At 48.7% G+C, this 15,850-nt stretch overlaps 1 protein-coding gene across 2 annotated transcripts in view; it reads right to left on the bottom strand.

Moving 5' to 3' along the window:
• Rbm47 (RNA binding motif protein 47) overlaps positions 1 to 12,615 on the bottom strand; it is a 133,987-nt gene extending 121,372 nt beyond the window's left edge. Inside the window, exons 1-2 of one of the 2 annotated variants that reach the window (XM_070012478.1) lie at positions 12,582 to 12,615; positions 11,654 to 11,757 (exon numbers count right to left, since the gene is read on the bottom strand). The gene's annotated coding sequence lies outside the window, so the exon portion shown is untranslated. Of the gene's footprint in view, positions 1 to 11,653; positions 11,758 to 12,581 lie in introns of those variants that run through there. The other variant, XM_070012477.1, reaches the window with a different exon arrangement.
• Positions 12,616 to 15,850: the final 3,235 nt, after the last annotated feature.

Genomic DNA, 15,850 nt, shown 5'->3' with positions numbered 1-15,850 from the left:
AAAGTGCAAACTCTTCCATGCTTCCTGAGACCTACACACTGGGTCTCAGGAACTCCCATAACTGTACCCAGTGCTCCTCACAGGCTACTCCAGATCTCTTCTCCACAGCCACAAGGGCCTTCGTTAAGCCCCTCAATTCGGCAAGCTTTTCTCTTCTTAGGACTCCAACAATGCTGCTCCATTCAGCAAGAACGCACCCCTTCCCGCCCCTCACAGGCATTCTTTCCAACCACCCCATTTCACAGTGCTCCCTAGTGCTCCTCCTAGCTGGGGCTTTCAGGACACGCAAAGGGAGTGCCTCCTCTGTCCTACCCGGGTCTGACCATAGAGCTAAAAGCTAAGCCTCATTAGGAAAACGGATCCTTTCAATACATCCAATCAAGCTACCTTTGCTGCTTCTATCTACTGATAAATAATTGCCCCAAGCCAGGTACCAGGGTCCCAAACCTGTAATCCTAGCTACTCTAGAGGCTAAGATCTGAGGATTATGATTAGAAGCCAACCTGGACAAGAAACTCTGAGACTCTTATCTCTAATAAATTACCAAAAAGCCAGGAGTAGAGCTGTGGCTCACATGGTAGGACACACTAAATTTGAGCAAAAATGCTCAGGGACAGTGCCCAAGTCCTGAGTTCAAACCCCAAGATCACCGCACGCGCGCACATGCACACACACACACATACACGCGCACACGTGCGCACACACACACACACAATTTCTGTAATATAGCTTTTTATACAGTTTATTATTTAAAACAAGGCTAAACTGAGTCTGGTGGCATATGCCTGTGATTTCAGCACTCAGGAGGCTGAGGTGGGTAGATTGTAAATTCAAGGCCAGCCTGGGCTACACAGTTAGACACTTAAAGAAAAAGGGAAAGAAAAGAGCGGGAGAAGAGAGAAAGTGAGACAAAGAAAAAGAAAGGAGGGTTGGGAAGGTGGCTCAGTGGTCGAGCGCTTGCCTTGAGTGCATGCAGCCCTGCGTTCGATCCCTCAGCACCACATGACCAGAAAAAAGCCGTAAGTGGCACTGTGGCTCAGGTGGTAGAGCACTAGTCTTGAGCTGAAGAGCTGAGGGACAGCACCCAGGCCCAGAGTTCAGGCCCTGTGACTGACCTAAAAAGAAAAGAAAAAGAAAGGAAGAAAGAGAGGAAAAAAAAAAATTAACATTCAGATGCTATCTAGCTCTAATATTCCATTCAACGTATGTGGGAAGTAATCAAATGAGTAGCAGAAAGAACAAATAGTAGCTCTTTGTTTACTAGGTACTTTATGGGGTTTAATGTGTTACAATCATGTGTGCGTGCGCACAAGCACGCACGTGTGTGTATGTGTGCGTGCATGCATGAGTGTGTGCATGCGCTCCTGTCCTGGGGCTTAAACTCAGGGCTTGGGCACTTTCCCTGAGCTTCTGTGCTCAAGGCTGATGCTCTTCCACTTGAGTCTCAGCTCTACTTCAGGCTCTTTGGTGGTTAACTAGAGATAAGAGTCTCATGGACTTTCCTTTCTGGGATAAAGCCCTGTAAGGTTTTTTGTGGGTTTTTTTGGTTTTGTTTGGTTTTGTTTTTAGTCCAAAACTACGATGTGAACTCTTGATTTGACAGTTGCACTCACTGGCTGATGCTCTACCATCTGAGCCATGCCTCCAATTCCAGGGTTGGTTCTTCCTTTAAGGAAAAAAAAATTAATTCTGGTGGTACTAGGATTTGAACTCAAAGGTCATATACTTTCTAGGCAGATGCTTTGCCACTGAGCCACATCTCAGCCCTGATATTAGTCTTCTACACCGACAATTTCTCTTCATCTGTCTGTAGAATCTCGGCTGCCTGTGTAACAGAGCCCTGGCAATCTCTCCCTCAACATTCCATCACACCTTGAGATTGCAGGCAACAATTTGTCTTGAAGTAACACAGGGAAGATACAAACCCAAAGGAACTGTTGCAAAACAGAATCTGCCTACAGTCCCACTGACATTAGGTCAAAGGCAGGGAGTGGATATTACAAAGAGCATCCTGGATTACTACCCAGGAGAAGAAACCACACAAGAAAACCTCTTCCTTAAACCAGGCACTGGTGACTCACACCTGTAATCCTAGCTACTCAGGAGGCTGAGATCTGAGGATCTCGGTTCAAAGCCAATCTGGGCAAGGAAAGCCCATGAGACTCTTATCTCCAGTTAACCACCCTAAAACTGGATGTGATGCTATGATTCAAGTGGTAGAGCACTGATCTTGAGCTGAAGAGTCACGGAGTGACTAGATGAGTCGCTACCTTGGTGAGAGAGCTGGGTGGGGAGACTGGGAGGTCACTCTTCATGGCATTTGCATTTAATATGAAAAATCAGCCTTCCCCCTCCCCACCCCAAACTCTCAGTTTTACTCCAGCTAAGCCCCTTTTCTTCATTTCCACGTGATTGAACTTCACCCAGTCCCCTAAGGTCACACTAGCCCAGAGCTGAGCTCGATCCCCCACTGTCTGTGAGCCGCCACTTTGCCCTTTTATAATCCTACTAAACCCCAAGTAAGCAGGCCCCGCCACATCCAGAGAGGATTATCAGGCTGGAGAAACGCACCACCCACATAAGCTGGTAGGGTACAAGACAAAACCCAAATGAAAACGTGCAGCCTGGGATCTTCTGCGAAACCTGGCTGCAGTGCCACTGAGTTTTTCTGTGTCACCAGATCCTCCCCAGGGGACTGACACAAAGGCAACTTTGTCTTAAGAGGGCTACGGAGAGATGGGCCTAATCGTAGCCAAGCCTTGGTCCACTGAGAGCCGTGCCACTATTATTTTAATAAATGACAACAAAAAGGAATCATATGCAAGCCATCTTTTCAAAAGTCTCAGCCTCCTGAGTAGCTAGGATTATAGGTGTAAGCCACCAGGGCCCAGTAAGAGCCCCACTTTCAAAACATAAACGTTTTATCTGAGCTTGAGATATCCAAATAGATGTTTCCAGAACACAAGTCAAAGGGAGGGGGGAAGGGGGTGGGGAAACCACACACACACACACACACACACACACACACACACACACACACACACACACACACACACACACACACACACACACACACACACACACACACACACACACACACACACACTCCAGTCCATGAAGTGTTTTGGCTCCTTATGCCTACCTCTTGCACAGGACATGCTTTATAAAATGGACAGGAGAGGAGGGTAGGAGGGGGAGCTGGGGAGACACCTAGGAATGTGGCTGAATGGTAGAGTGCTTGCCTAGCACTGAAGCCCTGGGTTCGATTTCTCAATACCACATGAATAGTGGTATTGAGTGGCACCACGGCTCAAGTGGTAGAGTGCTAGCCTTGAACAAAAGAAGCTCAGAGACAATGCCAGGCCTTGAGTTCAAGCCCCACAACCAACAAATAAAAATAAAAAATAAAAAATAAAGTGGACACAGATCCCAGTGCTTTGAGATGTGTATGTGGGGTATGTGAGCACCGTGTGTTATATGTGCTTGTGTGCCTATGCATATATGTGTATACTGTGTTGCATATGCGTGCTTGTTGTATGCATGTGCACATGTGTATATGGATAGTGAATGTCTACATGCACATGTGATATATGTTATTATGTTTATGTCTGCATGTATGTGTATATGAGCATGCATGCATGTGTGCACATGCATGTGTGTGAATTATATGTGTGCTGTCATGTGTACACATGTATTGTGCTTATGTGCATACAGTGTGTTTGTAAGTGTGTACCTACATATGTGCACACATAAGTTTGGCCTATGCATTGAATGTTCTGTGTACACATCTAAACATGCATAGTGTGTATTTGTGTCCACACACGTGTCATAATGCGTGGGAATTCATAAGTGTTGTATGTGCACATGTGTGTGCCTGTGCCTCGTGTGTATGGGTATGGGTGTGTGCACATGTAACTACTATGTGGGTGCCAGAAATGGAAGCGGGGGCCTTCCACATACTAAGCACATGCCCTAGCACTGAGTTCCACCCCCAGGGTGGCCACTTTTTATGCTAATTAGCACAGCTCAGCCTTTTCTTGGTCAGGTGCAGCTCCCAGTTCACTGCACACCGCCCACAGCCCTAGGACGCAGAGTTAATTCTTGTTTCCTCTGGGGACAGGCTGTCTTCCACCCATACCCACTCAGGGTGCATGGCCCACTCAGGATGCATGGCCCAAACTGGCCATGAACCAAAGCCAGGGGCACAACCAGCAAGCTAAGGGTAGCAGGGACCTCTTCCACCCATCCAGCCCCCAAAAAAGAGGAGCCAGGCAGTCTTTGTCCTAGGACCCCAAACATAGGTTCCCCCAAGATAAGCCTCGTGAGCTGGGGAGATGGACGCTGCTTCCTGGACGAATGTCTACAGCCCATGAATAAAGCAAGCATCCACTCTCAGAGCTAGGAGCCTGCAAAGACCAAAAGCTTCAAAAGGCATAGGGTTTTAAGGGCCTCATAAACACCTCACTGTGGGAGGCCAAATGCCCTCATGGGTACAGCCTGCTCCTGGTGAAGAAAAGGAGCCTGCTCGGAAAGGTCTGTGGGCCGAGAGACTTGCCACGGTCAAGCATGTCACTACACTATCGGTTTGGTTTCTATTTTTTTGTTGTCGGTTGTGGGGCTTGAATTCTGGGCCTGGGTGCTGTCCCCAGCTCTTCAGCTCAAGGCAAGTGGTCTACCATTTGAGCCATAGCACCACTTCTGGTTTTCTGATTAATTGGCGATAAGAATCTCAAAGATTTTCCTTCCCCAGGCTGGCTTTGAGCCTTGATCCTCAGATCTCAGCCTCCTGAGTAGCTAGGATTATAGGCATGAGCCACCGATGCCCCGCTGGTTTCCGTATTTTATATACACAAATTATGTTCATTTAAACACACTCACGGATGAGCTTTACAAAACTGGAAGATTGTAACAATAAAGAACGCTCCTTCAATACTGGTGAGGACTCCAAATGGAGCTGTGGCTTTGCTCAGATGTTCCCAAGCCATAGCAGAAAGCCTAGGAAAGGGGCTGTGGATGTAGCTCAGTGGTAGAGTATTTGCTTGGCCTGTACAAAGCCCTGGGTTCAATCCCCAGCACTGCAAAGAGAGAAAGCAAAGGTAGAGGAGGAGTGTGGCTGAAGGCTTTCTACTCTGTACCTTTCGCAACCTGTTTACTTTTGACTGTACTAAGAGACGATATCTATAACTTATTCAAATTTGTGTCTATGACAACACACTAGAACTTGAAATTACAAAGGGTGGGGGGAGCTTTAATGTCACCCAGTTGCCAGTTCACCTGCAATAGTTGGAGGGTAATAGCACTGAGCTTTAACTTTGCTGACATTCAGAGCTTGCCTGTGTGTAAGCCATAGATTCCTCTAGTCACACTCACTGAAAAATTTCTTCCCTAACTTTTTTTTTTTTTTTTTTTGCCAGTACTGGGTCTTGAACTCAGGGCCTTGTAGTGTTTTTGCTCAAGGCTGGTGCTCTAGCACTTAAGCTATACCCTCCACTTTCCGCTTTTTGCTTGTTAACTGGAAATAAGGGTCTCTAGTATTTGTCTCTCTTGGCTAGCTTTGAACCACGATCCTTAGATCTTAGTCTCCCTAGTGTAACCAGGATGACAGGAAGGCAGGAGCCACTGGCACCTGGCTTTCCTATACCATTTTAAGGCAGGGACGGGGAAGACAAGATTCTTAAAAGATCAGGGAGCTGATGACTGTAATCCCAGCTACTCAGGAGACTGAAGCAGGAGGATCTTGATAACAGGCCTTTTCAAAGCCTCATCTTATTAATTAATTAATTAATTAAAAAGGACCGAGGAACAAAGCTCAGTGGTAGAGCTAGCATGTGCAAAACCCTGCATTCATCATCCAGTACTGCAAGCACATGCACATATGCATGCATATAAACATGCATGCATACACGCATACGTACATACAGGCATGCATGCATGCATACATATATACTGGCTCCAAGGAGAAGGTATCTCCTGCCCCATCCCATCCCCTCTTCCCTCTTCCAGAAGCTAACAGAACAGAAGAGGAAGCAACCATAAGAGAAACAGAACAAATCAGAAATGAAACTGAGACCATCTCAGGAGCATTTCACTGGAAAGGGGGATACAGGACAACACATAAAAATTGGTACGGTTCCACTTCCCTCTGAATCCCTCTAGCACCAGATATTTCCAGCAACTTCAGGTAGCAACAGATTGATTCTTTTTTTTTTTTTTGGTTATTTTTGTTTTTGTTCCTGTTCTGGGGCTTGAACTCAGGGCCTGGCACTGTCCCTGAGCTTTTCTGTTCAAGGCTAGCACCCTACCACTAGAGTCACAGCTCCACTTTTGGCTTTTTGCTGGTTCATTGGAAATAAGAATCTCAGGACTTTCCTACCTGGGCTGAATTCAAACCATTATCCTCAAATCTCGGCCTCCTTAGCAGCTAAGATTATCCACTTGAGCCAGCAGCACCTGGCAGCAACAGAACAAGTCTTAATTATCATCTCTCCACAATTCTATGAAAGTTCTAGAGGCCTCCTCTCTCCGAAGCCAAGTCACCTCTGCACTACCATTATGAAAAACCTTTACCCCATTGTTCTCTGAAGCAAGTACTCCCAGCAGGTGGTTGTTTTGCCTAACACACATCTTCTCTTATGATATTAAACCAGGAAATCAGCAGCATCATAAGACACAGAGCCTGCTCCCAAGAGGAAAAATATATCTCTTAATCAAGCCAGGAGTTGGAATGTTCCAATATAACCTTTAACTTGGAATCATTCTGACAAACGCTTCAAGCTGCATTAAATGTCCTTCACTGTGACTTCACAAAAGTTTGGCACAGAACTCTAAATTCAGGCAAAGCATATCTTTAAAAAAAAAAAAATCTTATGAATCCCAAATTTAAGTCCTCTTCAAAGTGAGTTCTCTCCCTTTACCCCCACCCCCACCCCTGTCCAGTTTGGGATAACGAACATTGAGCTTGGGCTCATTTTGAAGGAAATCTCCCTCTCACCACCCCCGCTGTGAGCATCCTCTGACCCTTCATGAAAAACCAGGCAGAGCCCTGGAAATGAGCTGAAAGACAAAGGTTTTTGTTTTGTTTTGTTTTGTTTGTAGTAGTCAAAGTGCAATCATCTGGTATTTAATTTACTTTTTTTTTCCTTTGGTGCCAATACTGGGGCTTGAACTCAAGACTTGGGTGCTATCACTTAGCTTTTTCACTCAAGGCTGGTGTTCTATCACTTAAGCCTACGTTACAAATTCCAGCTTTTTGCTGATTTATTTGCAGATAAATCTTAAGGATTGGTTGGGGATAACAATGTTCGACAAGAAATGTACTGATTACCTTACTTATGTAACCGCAACCCCTCTGACATCGCCCTTACAATACAATAAAACTCAATTTAAAAAAAAATTAAGGGCCTGGGAAGGTGGCTCAGTGGTAGAGTACTTGCCTCGCATGCATGAGGCCCTGGGTTCTACTCCTCAGCACCACATAAGCAGAAAAAAGCTGGAAGTGGCGCTGTGACTAAAGTGGTAGAGCGCTAGCCTTGAGCTGAAGAGCTGAGGGACAGCACCCAGGCCCAGAGTTCAGACCCCACGACGGGACCCAAAAAAAAAAAATTAAACATGGGCTGAGAATGTGGCTTAGTGGTAGAGAGCTTGCCTAGCATGCATGAAGCCCTGGGTTCGATTCCTCAGTACCACATACACAGAAAAGGCTGGAAGTGGCATTGTGGCTCAAGTGGTAGAGCCTCTAGCCCTGAGCACAGAGAGGCTCAAGGACTGAGTCCAGGCCCCTGACTTCAAGCTCCATGACCTGCAAATAAACAAACAACCCCACCCCACAAAAAAAAAAAAACTTAAGGATTTTCCCACCCAAGCTGGCTTTGAACTAAGATCCTCTGATCTCAGTGTCTTGAGTAGCTAGGATTACAGGTGTAAGATATGTGGCCTCCTGGCACAATTTGTTTTTTGTTTTTGTATTTATTTATTTAGCTGAGGACTAAACTCAGGACCTTGCAATTGCCAGGCAAATGCTCTTCCACGGAGCTAAATCCAAAACCCTGAAGATTTACTTTTTTTTTTTTTTTTTTTTTTTTTGTCGGTCGTGGGGCTTGAACTCTGGGCCTGGGCGTTGTCCCTTAGCTCTTCAGCTCAAGGCGAGCGCTCTACCACTTGAGCTACAGCGCCACTTCCGGTTTTCTGGTGGTTTTATTGGAGATAGGAGTCTCACAGTCTCTCCTGCCCGGGCTGGTTTTGAACCGCGATCCTCAGATCTCAGCCTCCTGAGTAGCTAGGATTACAGGCGTGAGCCACCAGCGCCCGGCTTGAAGATTTACTTTTAATCTTGAGTTTAAGAGTAGCTTTGGGTATTGGGGATGCAGCTCAGTAGTAAAATGCTTCACTATCATGCATGAGGCTATGGGCTAGATTTGCCCTACCCCCACCCCCACCAACAATCCCTGGTGGGGGAAAGAGATAAGAGTAAAATTTAGAAAGCAAATTAATTAGTTGGGCACTGGTCGCTCCAGCCTAAAACCCTAGCTACCCAAGAGGCTCAGATCTAAGAATCATGGTTCAAAGCCAGCCCGGGCAGAAAAATATGTGAGACTCTTATCTCCAATTAACCACTAGAAAACCAGAAGTGGCACTGTGGCTCAAAATGATGGAGCGCTAGCCTTGAGCAAAAGAGCTCAGGGACAGTGCCCAGGCCCAGAGTTCAAGCCCCACGACTGACCCCTCCCCCCCAAAAATTATGTAAAATAGGTTTGATTACTACTAAATGAAGAATGTGAATGTCCTATCATATGAGGAATAAAAAATTGAGGGATCTTAAACAATGTATAGTCCATACCTACACACACACACACACACACACACACATACACACACACACACACATACACACACACACACACACGCATATGTCCCCAAACAAGCAGCTTCCTTATTTTACCTCAGTACCAACAACTGTTTGAACAACAGGGGGGACCCAGTCATTCATAGATAGGCTGGAGATATGACTCCAAAAAGTCAGAAACCTAGCATGCCTGATGCCCTCAGTTCAAATCTCAGTAGAGGAATAGGGTTAAAAACTCTCTCCAAAGCCGGGCGCCGGTGGCTCACGCCTGTAATCCTAGCAACTCAGGAGGCTAGGATCAGAGGATCACGGTTCAAAGCCAGCCCGAGCAGGAAAGTCCGTGAGACTCTTATCTCCAATAAACCACTAGAAAACCAGAAGTGGCGCTGTGGCTCAAGCGGTAGAGCACTCACCTTGAGCTGAAGAGCTGAGGGAGAGCGCTCAGACCCAGAGTTCAAGCCCCACAACCAACCAAAAAAAAAAAACCAACTCTCTCCATCTTCACTAGTCTGGTGGAGGGATGGCAGAGTCGCGTTAGGGGCTTTGCTATTGTCCATTTATGTCTTCATTTGACAAGTACTCAAAGTGAACCTTCAAGTCAAACACTTGTGCAATTTCTGATTTCCTGTTCTCCTAGGATACAGCAAGCTATGACTCAAAGAAACCTACTGTGCGCTTATGAAAATCAGGTGATGGGTAAGGTGGACACAGAAGAAAAGAAAACCAAATCCAAGTTATCTTCACCTCTCCTCCTACAGCTGCCCTCTCAGGCTGGGTTGCGTTTTTTTCTCCTCCAACACACCACGGCATCGATCTGACAATGAGTGTTACTGAAATTACAAGCAACACCAACTCCCACACGTGCTATGATTCTCTTGATTGGGCACTTGGCTCTGTCTAGAGGCTGTGTGCTCACAACCTTTCACCTTTTACAGTCCGCACCTGTAACTCTCAAAGGCTCTGGGTCTAATCGGCAACCTTTTGTTTATTTGCTTGTTTATTTAGTGCTCAACACTGCAATGACCCTTTCGTGTGACTCTTTGCTTATCCTTCTGTGAAAAAATGTGTGCGATTCCAAACCTTGGGACTTAGTCATTTTGGGGGGAGACCGCATCTCTGCAGCTTAGACTGGCCTCAACCTGTCCAAACCCCCGGCCTCTGTCACCGAGGACTACAAGTGGGGATTTCAAGCATGACCACCAGACCTGGTTCACATCAGTACTTTTAAATAATACATTTTTGTTGTTATTGTTTTAGACAAACACAATCTTGCGATGTAATCCAGACTAGTCTTGAACTCAAGATCCGCCTGTAAGTAGGCACCACCACGCCTGGCTGGGGGATATAGTTTTAGTCTAGATTCCTTCTAAATAAAACCAAGTGAGATATTAGAAGACTACAAAAAAAAAAAAAACGACTTTTAATTTGAAAATGACCTGTCAAGTACCTTAAGGATCCTATCTTTCCACACTAAGATAAGCCCTAGAAAGAAGCTGCATCTCCAGATGCCTCCGAACAGACACCAAGAGTCGTTGGGCTTTTACCGAATTAAAAGTGAGTCATTTCGTTACAATTTTCCATTTCCATTACTTTTAACTAACCTCTTATATGCTCGTCAGCTGTCACAATCGGAGGCCTGGCCTGGGGGTGGCTTTCCTTTTAGAGTAAATCACCCCAGGAAGGCCACCCGCTTGGACTCTAACACTTCAATAAGACACCCCAGGTCCAAAAGGATCCGAGTCGAGAAAAGAAGGGGGAAAAACAACACAAAACAGTCACCTGTGGCCCTGGGCGGCCCAAGCATGGTTGGTTGGTTTTTGTTTTTGTTTCAAGGGTGAAAAACATCTGTTTCTTTCTGGAAAGAAGACTCACCACCACAGGAAACACCGTGCGGCCGGCTGGCTGTGGGATGATCTGCTTTTCCAAAAGCTGACGCTTTGCAAAGCCTTGTCTAGAAACCCTTTACTTCCCACTCCATGGAGGAAGGCGGTCGGAGGAAGGGAGCACGGACTACTACCGAGCGAGGAGAAAGACCGAGAGCGAGGGAAGAAATCCACCCCGGCCCCGGGCCGGCGCTGGCGGAGGCGCCGCGAGCCACCTTACCTTGGGTGAACACTTGGAGTCGCCCACTTGGGAAATCCAGAGCGTCCGCAGCCCCGCAGCGACTCGCCCGGCTAGGGAGTCATTAGCACATCTTCCCGGCGCCCTCCGTTTCATGTAAAACCCCAAATCGGGGCCACACCGAGCTGCTACTTGAAGCACTGCCCCACACTCCCCCGATTTCTTTCTTTTTAACTTCCCAGGATCTGGGAATTCCAGTTGATCACAAATTTCTTTACACAAACAAACAAAAGCCCCTTCGAGCCCCCGCGGAGAGGAAACTTGCCCCCCTGCCGCCGCCACCACCCCTCCACGAAAAGACCAACTCCCCAGACCCCGGCTCCTCACGGTCCCGGGCTGCACATTCCAAAGCCGGGCGGGCGATCGGGAACCCGAGGGCGGCTCTCCAGAGTTTGGGGGTGGGAGTGGGGGGTGGAAGGTATCCCGGGGGGGGGAGGGTTCGATTCCCGGTGAGGAGGGTCCACACCCCGGGCAGGGCCGGAGAGCGGCGGCGGCGTGCGTGGTGCGCGGCGCGCGGTGGCTGCGCTCCGGGGCCGGCGCGCGGTGGCTGCGCTCGCGGCTCTGCCCGGCTCTCCGCGGCTCCCCGCCGCCCGCTCCCGCCCGCCTCCCGGCCCACCCCCAGCCCGGGCCGTGCGCCTCACTCACAGGAGCGAGGCTGTCTCCGCCGACTCCCTTCCCTCTTAAACTCACCAAACCAGATTTCTACTCCCAGCACCGGCCGCTTCCCGTAAATCTGCACTGAAATCGTATCCTGCTCGCTGAGCCTCCGCTGGCCCAAGGCCAGTGCAGCATTCCTGTTGTTTGAGGAGCGCAGATACCTTAGCTGGAGGTGCACAGGGGTACATTCAATGTAAAAACACCTCGTTTTTAAGGGAAGAAGCCACCCCGGCCTCGATACGAAGAGGTGGGGACTTCACCAGATGGACCCCCCTCCCACGCCACCCCCGGATCAAACACAACACACACACACACAAACCACACGCACTTCCGAGGGCTACGGCGGACCCCAGAAGTGGCACCTGCCACCACCTGGGGCCGTCGGGGGCGCCCGGCTTCCGGCTCCCCCGCGGGCAGCTCGGGGCCGCCCGGGCTGAACCACGATCGGGGACTCCGGACCCCGCGTGGAACCGATCGCGGGCCACTGCGTCTCCCCCACCTCCCCCTCCCTCCCGCCCCGCGCACTGGTGAAGAAGCCGCTGGGGCTGGGCAGGCGGGCTGGGCCGGCCGGCGGGCGCCCCCTCGGCGGGCCCCGAGCCGGGGAGGATCTTACCTGGGGCCCGGCGTGGCTCGGCCGGGCGCAGGAAGGCGCGTCACGCGGACCAAGCCCTGACCTTTGGCGGGGCCTTCACAGCAGGGCCCGGGGCCTGGGCGCCGCTCGCTGGCTCCATGTGGTTCATTTGAATGCGCCCTGACCTGGTGTTACAGCTGCTTTCTAGAAAGAACCACCACCACCACCACCACCACAACAACACAAATCCCGTGCCTGTACAACTGCGGCCCCGGCCCTGTCTTCACCTTGCCCGATCTCCTGGGAGTTGCCTCGAACTCTGACCCCACCCTGGACCCCGCAGAACTCACGCACGTCCCTGCCACCCGCGTCCCCCCCACCGAGCCTCACCTGTTTATACAACAGTGAAGGAGCCCCTGCCGGGGGGGCCAGGCCCATCCGTAGGCACCGAATGTGACTAAACAAACGAGAAGAGGAAGCAAGCCCCGCCACCAGGAACCTGAACTGGAGTTGTGATTTCGGATCGCCTTGTCATGCAACTGCCAAAAAGAAGAAGAAAAGGCCGTTTCTTAGTGGGCCACGTTAGTGGGAAAATGCTCCTAAAAGAGTTTGTTGTTGTCGTTAACTAAGTCAATTAACACACATGAAGAGCTTAGAAAGGCGCCTGGCATACAGTGTGTGGTGTGGTAGGTGCTATTATTGTTCATTTTTTATGATATTGTGGCCTTTACCTTCTGAAAAGGTGGTGTCTGTTAGAAGTGGACTCTGGATCCAGCACTGGCTACTCACTAGTTCTGAGACTAGTGTCCTGGTTTCGGGAAGGTTCTAAGGACAGGAGTTTTGCGGTTGACATTCCTTGTAGACAGTCGTAAGCACAGTGGAAAATAAAGTCTTTGGAAAGGGGTATACAACTGATCTTTGTCTCACTGAAGTTCCAAGAGTGGCAAACAACATGAAGACCAATTTTCTCTCCATTCCACGAAGTTCCTTCAGGACCCAGCAATCAGACTGCTGAGGGTACTTAATTCTAATGAGGATTTAGGTGTTGGGCCTTCTGTACAGCCCTGAAAGTCCTTTATCTGATCGGTGAGAAGTCGGGGCTAGATAAAGAATACACAGTACCATCTCAAGCCTGTGTGAAATAGGGGCAAAAGGTTTGAAAAGCATAAATATTAAAAATCAAGTGGAGGGCTGGGGAGGTGGCTCAGTGGTAGAGCCCTTGCCTTGCATGCCTGAGGCCCTGGGTTCGATTCCTCAGCACCACATAAGCAAAAAGAAAAAAAGCCGGAAGTGGCGCTGTGGCTCAGGTGGTAGAGCGCTAGCCTTGAGCTGAAGAGCTGAGGGATAGTGCCCAGGCCCAGAGTTCAGGCCCCACGACCGGACCCCCAAAAAAAAAAATCAAGTGGAGGTGGGCACTGGTGGCTCACACCTGTAATCCTAACTACTTAGGAGGCTGAGATCTCAGGATCTCAGCTCAAAGCCAGCCTGAACAAGTAAGTATTTGAGACTCTTATCTCCAATTAACCACCAACACATCGGAAGTGGAAATGTAGCTCAAGTGGATCAGGGACAGTGTCCAGGCCCTGAGTTCAAGTCCCATGACCTACACACACACACACACATACACACACACAGACTCACACATACCACAGAGCTAGTCTGAGATGAGTATTTCTACCCTCTACCTTCAACTTAGCTTCCTATGAAAATAAAGAATAATTCCTGTTAATAAGTTCCTTTGGACTTTACAGAATACCTTCTCCTGTAAGGCCTTATATGATGCCTACAGATTAATCCTGTGAGCCATTTTAACCTTTTTCTTTTGGAGGGGGGCAGGGAGGGAAGGGGAAGGGTACTGGAGGTTGAACCAGAGCCTCACACCAGCCAGGCAAGTAAGCTACCACTGGAGCCACCCCCCTAGCCTCTGTTTTGGTGTACTAATATTGATTTGGGTGCTGGTACTCTGGAGCCCAAGCTGGCTTCGTATTCAAGATTCTCCTGCCTCAGATTCCCAAGTGCTGGTTTATACTCACTCTGATGATGAAAGTGCTTGGATCACCTAGCCTGAGGAGCTTCTTCCCCTAAGTGGTGCTGGTGGACTAGTTCTATTTGAATCCAGGTCTAGCTGAACCTGAATGCGACATTTTTACCACCTCTGGGAATAAAGTTGATCCTTAAGACCAGTCAAAGATTCTGCAATCTTTTCCATCCCATGGACCTTTTCTTCTTCCTGTGTAGCAAAACTTAACCCAGAGCAATTCACCGTTTTCTGAATTGGAGATTCTTTCCTTGTCCACACAAGAAGGGAAAGGCTGAGAGTAGGGGAAGGTGGGAAATTCCCAGATTCTCACAGTGTCCCGAGGAGGCACTGCTGGATAGGAGCAAGGGCTTCGTGACCTTAAGTCAACACAAAAACACCACCTCACTTTAGCCTGAATTTTTCTGTTCTTTCCTAGAAGTAGCTCCATTCTGGTCTGAAGACCCTCTGAGCTCCAGGAGTTAACAGGGAAAGTGCTCAGGCTCAGAGATTTTCCTGAGAACAGGCTTTTCAGTAGGAAAGCTCTGTCCAAAGCCTGGGGAGTAATAGCCAGGGGTGAAAGAATATGTGTAGAAAAGCTGGGGATAGAGCCAAGCACAGTACTATATACCTGCAATCCCGTTACTGAGAAGGCAGAGGCAGGTGGTTCATGAGTAGGAAGGCAGACTGGGCTACATGGTCACACCTGTAATCCTGCGTACTCAAGAGGCTAAGATCTGAGGAATGAAGTTTGAAGCCAGACTGGGTAGAAAAGTCCATGAGAGTTTTATCTCCAATTAACCACCAAAAAAGCTGGAAGTGGAGCTGTGGTTCAGGTGGTAGAGCACTAGCCTTGATAGGGAAAAGCTAAGGGAGAGAGAGAAAGAGGCCATGATTTCAAGCACTGGCACACACAAAAGTTAGGCGCAGATCAGTGGCTTACATAGGCCTCACCTAGAGTGTGGATGAGTGGGGCTCAGTGACTTTGCAAACAGGAGCTACAGCCAGGGAACATGCCCTTGAGGTGGTCCAGGCCACAGCAGCCACATCCACATGTCGTCCTGAGCCCATTACTTTCTCTAAGTATTGCCTACGGCCTGCTCTTCTGCCTTTATTTTATTGTGTTCCTTTTGCCTGTTTGTTTGTGCTGGTCCTGGGGCTTAAACTTGGGGCCTGGGCTGCTGCCCCTTAGCTTGTTTTTTTGTTTTTGTGTTTTTGTTTTTGTCAGTCATGGGGCCTGAACTCTGGACCTGGGTGGTGTCCCTCAGCTCTTCAGCTCAAGGCTAGCGCTCTACCACTTGAGCCATAGCGCCACTTCTGGTTTTTTCAACTTATGTGGTGCTGAGGAATCCAACCCAGGGCTTCATGCATGCAAGGCAAGCACTCTACCACTGAGCCACCTTCTCAGCCCTCCCTTAGCTTGTTTTACTCAAGGCTGGTGCTCTACAACTTGAGCCAGCACTCTACTTCTAGCTTTTTGGTGATTAGTTGGAGATAAGAGTCTTATGGACTTTGCTGCTTGGGCTGGCTTCAAACAGTGATCCTCAGATCTCAGCCTCCTGAGTAGCTAGGAAGAATTACTTACAGTTGTCAGCCTCTGGAGCATGACTCTGGATACGTCTCATCGTAAAGACATGTAGGG

Source organism: Dipodomys merriami, unplaced genomic scaffold (genome assembly GCF_024711535.1).
Source record: "Dipodomys merriami isolate MVZ:Mamm:240054 unplaced genomic scaffold, mDipMer1.0.p SCAF_9, whole genome shotgun sequence".
Classification (NCBI taxonomy): Eukaryota; Metazoa; Chordata; class Mammalia; order Rodentia; family Heteromyidae; genus Dipodomys; species Dipodomys merriami.
Note: the sequence above shows the minus strand (reverse complement) of the source record. Positions and strands in the feature narration are given on the sequence as shown.